The sequence below is a fragment of the Dunckerocampus dactyliophorus genome, chromosome 13 (genome assembly GCF_027744805.1).
Source record: "Dunckerocampus dactyliophorus isolate RoL2022-P2 chromosome 13, RoL_Ddac_1.1, whole genome shotgun sequence".
Taxonomy (NCBI): Eukaryota; Metazoa; Chordata; class Actinopteri; order Syngnathiformes; family Syngnathidae; genus Dunckerocampus; species Dunckerocampus dactyliophorus.
Genome location: NC_072831.1, coordinates 3,619,072 through 3,633,005, shown reverse-complemented (window position 1 = coordinate 3,633,005; position 13,934 = coordinate 3,619,072). Strand labels below are relative to the sequence as shown.

At 42.4% G+C, this 13,934-nt stretch overlaps 2 non-coding genes across 2 annotated transcripts; both read left to right on the top strand.

Annotated features, from left to right (window-relative positions):
* The first annotated feature begins 560 nt into the window (after positions 1-560).
* Positions 561-632, top strand: trnap-cgg (transfer RNA proline (anticodon CGG)). The gene has a single exon. It is a non-coding gene; the product is annotated as a tRNA-Pro (tRNA).
* Positions 633-1,579: 947 nt separating this feature from the next.
* trnak-uuu (transfer RNA lysine (anticodon UUU)) lies at positions 1,580-1,652 on the top strand. The gene has a single exon. It is a non-coding gene; the product is annotated as a tRNA-Lys (tRNA).
* The last annotated feature ends 12,282 nt before the right edge of the window (positions 1,653-13,934 follow it).

The window sequence follows — 13,934 nt, the reverse complement described above, 5'->3', positions numbered from 1 at the left end:
GGAACTTTTGTCCAGAAGACATTTGGCTTGTCCAAGTGGGCACTTCAAATGTAAGTGGAGCTTAGAGGTGGCAATTTCAGGACAGGAGCTTCTTTCTCCATCCACATCTTCTCAGTCCAAGGCGAGCTCACATATTCTGCCTCGACTAAGCCGGAAGTCGGTAGGTCGGTCGTGTCCAAATTGATCAGGGTATTATTGCCTTCAGAAATGATGGGATTTTCTTCAACGCAACAAGGATTCTCATAGAAAAACATGGTTTGAAATGTTTCAAAAGTAGCCGTGAAGGAGCCATGGAAACAGCCTAAAGGCACTGCTGGGCTTTGAACCCAGAATCTCCTGTTTACGAGACAGGCACTTTGACCGACTCAGCCACAGCGCCCGCAAAGCTGCAGAATTTGCACCTAAGTTACTCTTTGCCCTTAAAAACAATAACAAACGTCAAAACCACGACGACGCAATTTACCAATGCAATCGCATCATGTCAATTTTGGTACCAAGGGAATCCTGTCGTTTCGGCCGAAATGCTCAGCAACAAACAGCCGCTCTCTCAAGCTACCAAGGGCTTGTTGGTCTAGTGGTATGATTCTCGCTTCGGGTGCGAGAGGTCCCAGGTTCAACTCCTGGACAAGCCCTCCGTCTGTATAGGCTGACTTTTGACTTGATTATAACCTTTTAACGTAATTTCCCTAAAAAACGATCAAATAATGGAATGCTGTCAACTTTATCGTAGTCTGACACTGTGTACTTGGGGATCAGACAATGTCAGACACTTGCTATCGCCGGTTCCATGGTGTAATGGTTAGCACTCTGGACTCTGAATCCAGTAATCCAAGTTCAAGTCTTGGTGGGACCGACTTCTGCGTCTTGGACGGTCACCTCCTTTTACGTTAAGTGTGTGTGATTAGGGTTTTTTTTATTTGAGGATTTGAGTTGAAATACATATCTATAAATACCATATCAGTGGTTTCCCAAGATCAGGATGAGTTCCCAGAATGACGGTAAGGTCCGTGACAGCTGATGTCATACATCAGCTGGCAATATATGCATGTGAGGTAGACACTTCGGTTGTGTGTGGGGCGACACAAGTCTTTTCAGTTCCTCTGTCGAGTCAAGAAGTACACAGCACTGTACTGAAATCTGGGACCTTTAGATCTTCAGTCTGACGCTCTCCCAGCTATTTCAGCTGTGGAACGGGTTTTCGGCTTTTCCAGGTCAGGGCTCAGCCTGTCAAATGTAAGAAGGGGCACCAGTCCCGTTCCTGGTGCCCCTGTGTTTTGGGGGCAAAAAGGAGGCTTTGGCAAATGAACTTCAGAGCCTATCACTGGTCACCTGAACAGGGGCTTGAATCCTGGACACTCAGATCAAAAGTCGAATGTGTCAGTGACTGGCTCAACCTTTGTCTTATCTGACCATAAAATCTTTTACCCAGAAGGTGTTTGGCTAGTCCGTGTGGGCAGTGTCCAACCTAAGCCTGTCTTATAGGTGGCAATTTCGGGAGCATGTCCATGGCGAAGCCAGAAATCCAGCCACTTGTATGCCAGAAAATTTCAGTCACGTGACTTTTTAATGTCAAAGAGCGGCCTGGATAGCTCAGCTGGTAGAGCATCAGACTTTTAATCTGAGGGTCCAGGGTTCAAGTCCCTGTTCAGGCGGTGAATGATAGGCTGCTTCACCTACATGCAAAGCCTGCCTCTTTGGTCCTGATTTGGAACACATTGTCAATAGTCTGAGCCCAGCTATTGTCCAAATTGACAAGGCCTTTGTCCTGAGCATTGTAGCACACAAGACCAGTTCCAGAAAAAATGGGATTTTCGTCAAACGTGGGAACAACCGAGCCACTGTTGGGCTTTCAAATCTCACCTTGGCGTCATCAGCTTGTGCCATTGTAGTGTTTGGATCGTAAGCTCCCCGAACGTTCGCTGGATTTTCAGAACGAAATCTGTGTCACTCATTAACCAGAGACATGTTCAGCAAGGCTTTTTAAATGATCTGGCAAGGCAAGAACAACATTTCAACTGTGCTGAAACCCGGGATTGAACCAGGGACCTTTAGATCTTCAGTCTAACGCGCTCCCAACTGAGCTATTTCAGCTGCAACACAGCATTTCTGCTTTTCCAGTCAGGCCTCAGTTCTTCAAATGTAACCAGGCTGGGCGGGTTGCCCTTGTCTTTTGCCGGCTAAAAGGAGGTCTTCGCAGATGAATCTCAGAGCCTATCACTGGTCACCTGAACAGGGACTGCTCGTCTGACTGTGGAACTTTTGTCCAGAAGGCATTTGGCTTGTCCAAGTGGGCACTTCAAATGTAAGTGGAGCTTAGAGGTGGCAATTTCAGGACAGGAGCTTCTTTCTCCATCCACATCTTCTCAGTCCAAGGCAAGCTCACATATTCTGCCTCGACTAAGCCGGAAGTCGGTAGGTCGGTCGTGTCCAAATTGATCAGGGTATTATTGCCTTCAGAAATGATGGGATTTTCTTCAACGCAACAAGGATTCTCATAGGAAAACATGGTTTGAAATGTTTCAAAAGTAGCCGTGAAGGAGCCATGGAAACAGCCTAAAGGCACTGCTGGGAATTCAACCCAGAATCTCCTGTTTACGAGACAGGCACTTTGACCGACTCAGCCACAGTGCCCGCAAAGCTGCAGAATTTGCACTTAAATTACTCTTTGCCTTTAAAAACAATAACAAACATCAAAACCACGACGACACAATTTACCAATGCAATCGCAATCGTCCCTGTGGGCCTGGTGGCTTTTTGGGGCGGGGCTTTCTGGGCAGTGGAGGGGGGCCCCTCTCCTTTTATGCATTTTCAGTGACAATTCACGCTCACCCACTCGCGCACCTTCATAAGAGAAACTTAGAGAAACAAAATGTCAAAATGTGATGACGTCATATAAATTTGATCATTAAAAATAATCGTCAGAAACTAACTGTCAAAATATGATTAATGACTTGACACATCAGATGACATCATTTTTTAAAACTGTGAGTAGACAGGTCTTAGAGGGCTGCGGAAAGGGAGGGGGTATGGGGGAGATTCTTGGGGGCTGATGTGTGGGTGTGTGACTCTTGAGTGTGTGGGTGTGTGCGGTATATATTATTAATAAGGTGGGCCTCGACTTCCCAAGGGGAAGACAATGTGATTGAGGTTTTAAAAAACATCTCTGAATGGGGTGTTTTTTAGCTAACTATAATCAATAGCGGGGGCCTTATGGGTCCCGTGTCAATAGCAGGGGCCCTGTGGTTCACATGAGATCGTTTTAATAGTCGCGCCATTTTTGTGGGAGACACCTCTCACTGGCTGTGGAGGGAAGGGGAGGGGGTATGTGGGGGCATTCTGGGTTTAGTGTATGGAGTCTCTCAAGCAGAAAGAATGGTGGGGGTCTCATGTTTCCTGGGGAACAGGATCTGCTTGGGGCGATGAAGAAACATATCTGATGGGGGTGTTTTTTAGGTAACTATGATCATTAGGTTGGGCCCCGTGGTTCACATGAGATCATTTTAATACTCGCGCCATTTTTGTAGTAGATGGGGATTTCCTGGGCGTGATCTGTGGGGGTCTCTCAAGCAAAAAGAAAGAATGGGGGGGCGCTGTCTCGGGTGTGTGAAATATATAATATCAATAGGGTGTCTCGTTTTCCCAAGGGAGAAGACAATGTGCTTGTGGTTTTAAAAAACATATCTGATGGGGGTGTTTTTTAGGTAACTATAATCAATAGCGGGGGCCTCATGGCTCCCGTGTCAATAGCGGGGGCCCATGGTTCACATGAGTTCATTTTAATACTCGCGCCATTTTTATAGTAGATGGGGGTTTCTTTGGACTGATCTGTGGGGGTCTTTTTTAGCTAACTCTAATCAATACCGGGGGCCTCATGGTTTGTATAAAAAAAGACATTGTGATTGAGGCTTTAAAAAACATATCTGGCACTTAAACATTCCTCCCCTATTGTATAAAATGGAATAAAAGGCAAGTGTCGACGGTAGGTTTCCAGATCACTCGCTAAAATCAGCGAACAACGTCAAGACAGAGAGTTTGAACACAGAGCTTGGAGACGACTACAAGACATCGGACATTGACATGGGCTGTTGCATGTACGTAAGTTTCATATTGTATATAATTTATCTAGGGTGTTTAGCCTGAAAGGCAAATTTTTTTTTCTACTTACAGGAAAGCTGCATCTTCACCAATTGAAGGTACGTTTTCAAATCCTGTAGCTGAAAGAAATTTCTTTAAAGTTTATGTTTCTCTGGGTGCGTGTGCGTGCGTGCGTGCGTGCGTGTGTGCGTGCGTGCCTGTGTGCGTGTGTGTGTGTGTGTGTGTGTGTGTGTGTGCATGTCTCTCTACCTCTGAGAGACAGAGAGAGAGAGAGAGAGAGAGAGAGAGAGCAAGGATGTTGATTATATAATATATATTGGGGAAAATAAAATAAATTGAGTATGTTTGATTTCCAGTGATCGATCTGACTTCACCGCCACCAGTGGCCCTATTGTCACCGGTCCAAAACCCAATGCAGGGATTTAATGTGGACTTTATAATGCCTCAAAACCAGGCACAAGGTAAACAATCGTGTGTAGGTTTAGTTTAATACAGATTGATGTCGGGAATTATCTCTTTGTTTTGTGTAAATGCTGATGACTAACAAGATCCTCTCTGACACAGGATTTGCAGAGGGCGATCCCTCTACGATAGACAGGGCAGTTGGGGGACACACTTTGGGATTCGTGGAAAACACTTTAACACCGCCGGTCCAAAACCCACTGCATTTTATTGTGGGGTTTACAAGTCCAAATTCAAGTCACGGTAAGTTAAACAAATGTGTGTCGGTTTTGATGAATTCATATTTATGTCAACAATTATCTCTGTATGTACTGTGTAAATGTTGATGAATAACAGAGTCTGCTCTGTTATAGGGATTGCGCCACTGACGCCCTCAACGCTGGATGTGACAGAGGGAGAAAACGACACAGAATTCGAGGAAAACACAGCAGAGTCCGATGTGGGACAAGAAACGGGACAGGAGGAGACATCTGACGCTGGAGTCTACAACCAGGAAAGATATCATTATTTTCCAGATAGTGAAAGTGAATATGTTGACATGCAAGCTCTAAATCAGAGGGATATAGTCTCAAACAGTGATGGAATTGAAACAGTGGATTTCAACACCTCTGTGCTAATTGTCGAACAAGTGTTCAGAAGATACATGTATGATATAGCATGTTTAAATCGCCGCATGATTGAGAATATATATAATCAACTTAGACAGAACGTTAGACGCAGGCATTCCGTCAATTCATATTCAGCTAACGCTAGACGTGCCACTCGTGAACAAAGAACACTGCCACAAAGAGTCCATCGCAAGTTGCAATTTGAAGACTAATTTTTGATTGGGTGATAAAGACAAATGGCTGAACCAGATCACAACAATTCCCCTGAAATTAGAGAGCATCTCCTCCACTTGATCTCTGAGATAAACCGAGAAAGATCCGAAGGCGGGGCTAATCAGGGTTCTCCCCGAAACAGTCCAATTCTGCCTCGGCATGATTCACCTGAAAGAGGGGGAGAAGTTTTTCTTCCATCCCCTGATGAGCTAATTTCCTTACTCCAGATGTACAGATACCCCTCCCCCGTTCCGCATAGCAGTGCAGAATCAGATCACAACAATTCCCCTGAAATTAGAGAGCATCTTCTCCAGTTGATCTCAGAGATCAACTGTCAAAGATCCGAAGGCGGGGCTAATCAGCCTTCTCCCCAAAATAGCCCAATTCAGGCTCGGCATGATTCTCGTGAAAGAGGGGGAGAAGTTTTTCTTCCATCCCCTGATGAGCTAATTTCCTTACTCCAAATGTACAGATACTCCTCCCCCGTTCCTTCGCCCGTATCGCAAAGCAATGTTGACTCAGGACCTTGGTCTCCATCAGACAGTCAGTGTTGTGATGCACTCAACAGTCAAATAGATGACCCGTGGTCTCCATCAGACAGTCAGTGTTGTGATGCACTCAACAGTCAAATAGATGACCCTTGGTCTCCATCAGACAGTCAGTGTTGTGATGCACTCAACATTCTGGAAAGAGGTCATCAGGTGGGGCTTGGGGGCGAGGGTGAACAGACAGAGAGCGTCATCAATCAGAGTAATGAGGGTCAATCCACATCTATGGGGATAAACAACACAAATAGTGCGGCTGTTAATGTTCCAGCACCTAGCACTAGTGATGACATGCATGTCACAAACCGTGAAAGATTTAATAATGTTGAGATTCGCTCTTTCCTTCGCTTTCCATCACCATCGGCAATTCCCAATTTTCGTGAATTTTATTTGAATGTCACAAATGGTTTTCGCGATAGGATTTCAAGCATGATTCACAGAGCTGATGTCCAACCAAATGACGTTATCCAAGTTAATCTGCGTGCTGATCATTTGCGAGACGATGTCTCAATGAGCGTGCGTTATGGAGAGGGGACAGTGTCACAATTACAGGAACTTTTAGACAGATTAGTCCAGAGTCTGTTTTCACCGATGGATCGCTTGAGCTAATTGTCAATTTTGTGAAGCCTCCGCGGGGAGGGGGTAAGAGACGAATTGAATCATGTCTTGTGAGCGAAATTGTGAAGAAAAAAGCACGACATTTATTTGTACTCCCCAATCCTGATCAAACATGTTTTGCTGTAAATCTGGCATTACTGACAAATCCCAAATTGACGATTATGGAGGCCATAAATGCAGGCTGTGACATCCATACCAGAGCAGGTCTGACTGCTGATACAATGATCACATTCAATGATGTCAAATTTGAGGAGCTGTTAGCGTGTAAAATTGTTATCTTTTACCAATCATCTGACAGAGAAAAAAACAACAACCTGGTTACATTTCAAACAGGAACACCCGAACGAGACACAATACGGTATCTGCTTTTACACAATAATCATTTTTACGGGATAAATAATATTAAGGGATTTCTAGGTGTGAAGTTTTTCTGTAAACATTGTCAACATTGTGTATCAGTGTCAATATAAGCATTTCTGTGAAAAAAAGCTGCAACATCTGTTGCACAGATTGTAAACAGGGTCTAATTAAAAAAAACCTACTGTGCTGATTCCAATCGATTCTGTACAAATAGACAATGCTACGAACGTCATCGCGAGAAAAAATGGCATCCGAAAATCAAAAAGATGGCCAGCAAGTGTCAGACCAATAAAACATGTCCTAGATGTAAATCATTGTACTACACATCTATCAGAGATCCTAAAGAGCATACTTGTGCTATCAAGATGTGCACAATTTGTAAACAACCTAAAACAACATTGTCGTCTCGTAACAATGAGTTAGAGCAGACATCAGCTAATAACTCTATGATTGAAAGCGGCGAAGATAAACATGTCTGTTACATGCGTACAAAACCAATCAAATCTGTAAAAGAAATACATGAAAAAAAGATTGTATTTTTTGATTTTGAGACTTCTAAAACCACTGGAACCCATCTTCCGGTGCTTGTAGTGGCACAGTCACTTAATGGTGAGCTCCGTGTCTGGAAGGGGCATTCATGCGCTTTAAAATTTCTTCTCCATTTCCGACAGAAAAAACATAAACAGACAACTTTCATTTCCCATTTTGGCAAATGTTTTGATCATCATATCATCTTGAATGCTTATGTAACTCAAGGTTTGTCACCGTCTGTGATAGCACAAGGGAGTAAAATAATCCTGATTCTGGATAATGACTTTCAACTTAAATTTATTGACTCGTTCTCATTTATTCCTATCCCACTCAGAGACTTTTCCAAGGCGTTGGGATCTAAGACACAGCTTAAAAAAGGCTACTTCCCACACAGATTTACCGATCTTTCAAAAAATGGCTATAGAGGAAGCTATCCACCGGCCGAGATGTACTCATCTGACGAAATGAGTCCAAAACAAAGAGAGGATTTCCTTAACTGGTATCAGACTGTCGAAGATCAGTAGTTTGACTATGATGCAGAGTTAGTATCTTACTGTGAAAATGATGTTGAAATCTTAGCCGAGGGTGCAAGCAATTTCCGTAATGAATTCATAAAAACAACCGACTGTGATCCTTTTGACAGTGTGACCATTGCTTCAGCAGCTTTGAATGTCTTTCAAACAAAATTTTTAAAACCCAATACAATCGCGATTCCCTGTCCTAACAATTACAAAACAAACAGCAAGGCTTTCTCACATGCGTCTATACAGTGGCTTGAGTATGAGGCCTTCTCACGGGGGATTTCAATAAGACATGCTTTGAACGGAGGTGAAGTTAAATTTGGGCGTTATTCAGTTGATGGATATGGAGAGTTAAATGGAGGGAAAGTTGTCTTTGAATTTCTAGGCTGTTATTTTCATGGCTGTCCAAAGTGTTACAGTATATGGGAAGTGATGTTTCTCCATTGTCAAAGACTTGTTTTAGCGAGGTGTACTCTGACGCTGCGAAAAGGCTGGATCGATTACAAAACGATTACAAGGTGCAAACTGTGGTGATCAAGTGGGAACACAAATGGAGTGTACAGAAAAGAACAGACCCGAATGTTAAATCTTTCTTAGAGAGGTTTCAAGAACCAATTCCTTTAGATCCCAGAGCAGCCTTATATGGAGGCCGTACGGCTGCTATCCGTCTCCGCCATGTTGTCAGCCCAGGTGAGCGTGTAAATTACGTTGATTTCACATCGTTGTATCCGTTTGTAAATGCACATTTTCACTACCCATTAGGGCATCCGAAAATAATTCCAAAGGATTTTGACAGCATTGAAAATTACTTTGGATTAATACATGCTAAAGTTTACCCTCCACGTCAACTGATTTTCCCTGTACTGCCTATAAGAAACGACAAAGGGAAATTAATTTTCACACTGTGTCGATTATGTGCACTCATGAACAATCAAATTACTGACTGTACACACAATGATGAAGAACGGGCCCTCCAAGGGGTGTGGGTAACGATAGAAGTAATTGAGGCACTGCGAAAGGGGTATTTTCTGGCTGAAATTTACGAAAGATGGAACTTCGAAGAGAAATCAGATGTGCTGTTTAAAGACTATATCTACACTTTCCTTAAACAGAAGCAAGAGGCGTCGGGCTACCCTACTGGAGTTGAAACTCTTCAGACTAAACAGGGTTACATCCGTGACTATAAAGAGAAGCAAGGTATCGATCTCGATCCGGAGAAAATTGTCTACAACCCTGCAAAAAGACAGATTGCCAAACTACTGCTAAATTGTCTCTGGGGAAAACTAGCACAAAGATCAAACCAGCTCTCAACCAGTCTGGTGAGCACACCGCAACGTTTTTTTGAATTTCTCTTTTCTAGCAAGTACGACATTTCACAGTTTCACTTCATAAATGACGATATTGCACTTGTTCAATGGCGCCATAATTCTAGGTGTGTCTTACCCCCAGGCGACGCAAATATTTTTCTAGCGGCGTTCACAACTTCTTATGCACGACTTGAACTTTATAAGCAATTAGATTTGCTCCAAGATTGTGTTCTGTACTGTGACACTGATTCTATCGTTTACACAAGCACCCCCTCTGATCAATATAACCCTCCACTCGGTAATTATCTCGGAGATTTGACATCAGAATTAGATCATGGAGACTACATAAGCAACTGGAGCGCTGCGGGTCCCAAATCGTATGCCTATCTCACACAACAGGGTAAGGTGACTTTACGTGCTAAAGGGATTACACAAAATTATGAAAACTGTAAAAAAATTAACTTTGACAGCCTCACAGATCTGGTAGAGGGATATCTCAGAGAGCCGGACAATCGGCGTGAAATCTCTGCACAATACAATAAAATTACATGCAATATGAAAGCCTTTGAACTCACTAATAAACAACGCATAATCAACTTCGCAGTTGTCCATGATAAAAGACGACTCCTTGCAGATGGAAAAACATTACCATTTGGTTATTAGTTCCGGGATGAAACGGCAGCAATTTCTGAAAAGGACTGTGTAGATTTATGACGGTATGACCTGATGACTTTTCTACCCTACTTTTCTATCATTGCTTTGTATTTCTATTCTGTTTTTTATATTATTTATCATGTATTCTGTGTTTTTCTTGAAGATGTATTCTGTATTTTTAGTCATGATGTAATCTGTAGTAAATCATATATGCACATATGCTATATCAATAAACCCTTCTTCATTTGTTTGTGTTTACATCTTGATGTCTGTGAATAAAATCAGTGTTCTGGTTATTTAGGTTGCCAGTTTACAGAAACAGCAGATGCGTAACATGGAAGAAGTATATTTTGATCCTCGTTTCAAACTTCCATTCACCGCTCTCCTTGTAGGGGCAAGTGGAAGTGGGAAGTCGTTCTTTGTGAAACATGTACTCCAAAATATGAAGGATACTTTTTCCAGAGTTCCCGATCGAATCATCTGGAGCTATTCATCCTACCAACCCATGTATGATGAATTGGCTAGAGATGTAAAGATTAAATTTATTTAAGGAATCCCTGACTCTTTGACAGATGAAAATATTTTTCCATCAAATCAGCACAGTCTTTTAGTTGTCGATGATTGCATGGACGTTGGGGCGAATCATGATGAATTAATGAAGGCATTTACAATGTATAGACATCATCGAAAATTATCTGTAATCTTTCTAGTTCAAAACTTGTTTCATCAAGGAAAACATAGCAGAACTATTAGTTTAAACACTAATTATATGGTCCTTTTCAAATCGCCTCATGATAAACTGCAGATTAGAATTCTGGCTCAGCAAATGTTCCCCCGGACGAAGAGAATATTTTCTTCAGAGTTTTAATGACGCGACTAAAGACCCCTACTCATATTTAATCGTGGACTTAAGACCCGACTGTCCAGAACATTTCCGACTGAGAAGCGGCATACTTCCACACGAGTAGCCTGTAGTGTATCAGTATAAAAAGTGATTTAAACCATGTCAAAGCGGATTAAAAGAAACCTCCCCATTTTAACAGCCCTGCTCAGTCTAAAACCAAAAGAGAGACAGGGTCTTCTAAGCCATGCATCGAAAGATCTCGTCCTGGCAGTCTGTAAGATAGCTTTGAATGTTTTGAAGGGGAACATCCCACTATCCTCCGAGCAGTACAGTAGGTTAAAAAAGCAGAAAAAAATCATCAAACTCTTTGCTAACCGTAAAACTGCCATAAAACATAAGCGTAAGGTGTTGACACAGTCCGGTGGTTTCCTTGGGGCGTTATTAGGAGCAGCAATCCCACTCCTAACCAGTTTGTTTACCGGTGGGAGATAGACACAGACCATCGTCATGGTATCATTTAGTAAAATGTACATGATTTCCCCCCATCAACTAGAGACTTTAACCCAGAAGAAGACGCATGCAGAAAACATCAGCGAGAAAGCTCAGCATGTTTTGGAAGAGAAAATGGAACGTCTGTTAAAACAACCTGGACCCGCATACAGCAAGTCACTACATTATAACGATCTACTTGAAAAATATCTGGCCTTACTCAGAAAGGAGGAGAGTCGCAGTCGTGAAATACTTTTGAAACTACCTACTACACCCACAGAGAAAGCAGGTGAAGATGAGGTGACTATGTCAAGGTTGAAGAGGAAGAACGTCCTGACAACATCGAAAAAGAGATTTTAGACAACATAGGATCACGCAATCGGAAAAATGCGGCATATATTCTACAGAAGCTTCGTAATTCAGACCTTCTACGATGGAACCGTTCAGGCGAGATAATTGTGCAGGACAACCTCATTAAAGGGTCTCATATTTTCGATTTAATGAAAACTCTGACAAACCGTCCATTCCACGGACGGACCGTACCTCGCGGATGGGATACATTTTTAAAAACAATTTCACACACGTGAGCAATTACGACTTAAACCCTCCAATACCACGAGTAAACCTCGCCCTCAGATACGACGGATTAAGAGAAAACGCGGGGGGAAAAAATCTGGGGCGGCATCACCGTTAGACAGAGATTATGACAGCCCGAATCTCGTTAATCCGCTGTATACACCTACAGCGTCTGAATGGCGATTGTCTACACCGATCCCCTCCAACTGGTTAGATTTAACTTGATACAAATGAATTCATGCAGACTGTATGTTTTTTTTTTTTTTTACCAATAAAAATTTATTGGGAATTATACATCGGAGTAAGAGCATTTATTCAGAACAGATATAACACTCATTAAATAGTTTTAAAGAGCATGCTTTCTGATTACAGGTTTTAGCGGTCTTCACATGTGAAATACATTTAACATTTTTCTTGACAAACTTGGTGACAAGAGCATCATTCTTTTTTAAATTATCAGAATACAGCCTCATTACTTCTTGAAAAGAGAGTCCTTTAAAGCGTTGACAGAGGAAAAAAATAACATGGGCGCCACAAGTCACAGAGTTGTCATCTTGTACTTGGAGTTTGTTGTAGCGTATTTCATGAGAATTTCTAGTGAGGAATGTTGTAAAGCTTTCAAGATAGAATATAAAATCCGGTTCGTGGCCATAGCTGTCGAAGAAGCATGATTTGTCTTGTTCAGCTTCAATAATCATCCCCACCCAGTGTTCACCCTCACGGGTTTGGTCATGGGTGTTAACGACGAGATAGCGCGGTCGTTTATCAATCTTAGTTGGCAGTAAATCACTAGGCCAAACCCCTCCAAACGTCTCGCCCAAGATCGGTCTCAGGATAGAATCTATTTGATGGTTGTTCATTTCTCCAGTTTTAGTAGTCGATCAGAACCTGACGCTTCGAGTTTATCTCTATGACACTGTCGTAACAAGCGTACACAATCAATGTCATAGTTCTCGGTAACGCCATTCTGAATCTTAAATCCAAACGGCATGTTCCATGTAGCGCAGGAGAGAGAGCTTCAGCGTCCATTTCATCGTCTCTTGACAGATTGAACAGAAACAGTGAGTAACCATTTTCAAAGTTTTCGCGGTCAATGCTCAGGGGAGCGTCTCTGAGGTGTCTGTTTGTTCCCAGATAGAGATTGTAAAATTCGCGAACACTCTGATGTGTATTAAAGTTGGGTTGGTAAGGTTTCGCAGGGATAAAGCGTGAATTTACACTGAGAGATAGGTATTCAAGATTTGCATGTTGGAACTTAAATGGGTTCAGCTCCCTTGCTCCGACAAATGCTCTGTGGTCGACAATTCCGACGACTATATATTTTGGAAGTCTACCCAGATACAAGTTGTCCTGTGAACATACACGTGACTGCGCTGGAATGCTAAAATTTTTAACAACAACACGACTTATCGGGTAAATTGCGTTGGATTTCATTAAAGCGGCTGAATGTCCTAGCATGACATCCGGCGAGACTTGCACCTTTTTCACAAAAATGCTAGCACTCAGAATGTTTAAATTGAACTCGTCAGCTGCAGCGGACATCAGTGTAAAAGCACTTTTAGCCTTTACAAGTTTCAATCGCACATCCACATTGTTTAGCAGGAGTCTTTCGGAAAAAAAAATGTCACTGTGCAGGGGACCAATTAACTCGAATGGTCGCGAACCACGAGTGAAGTTTGTACGCTTGATAAGACCTTTGTTGGGGCCGCCAGGTGTCGTGTCAATTGAATCTAAATCATCGCCATCGTCTTTGTACGACAGACCTGCTGAAAACTGACTCTCCAATGTTTGTCGTGAAAAGTTGAGGAGGGTTTCAATAATAGATCTGTAAGGATGAGTTGTGGACGAAGAGCTAATGAGAACATTGTTCAGACTGACATCTACCTGTGAAAATATAGTATTTAGAGGGTACTGTATTATTCCACAGTTATCAGCATTTCCGAGATTAGTCCCATCGACGTTTGTAATCTTGAGGCGTAAATAGAGTAGTGTTGAGTTTAGATCTAGATAGAAACTCCCGTTTCCAGGTATCAGGAAATCTAACACTTCTTGATCAGCAATAGAGTTCAAAGGATGGATCTCTACATAATTGGTCTGATCTATAGATAGCT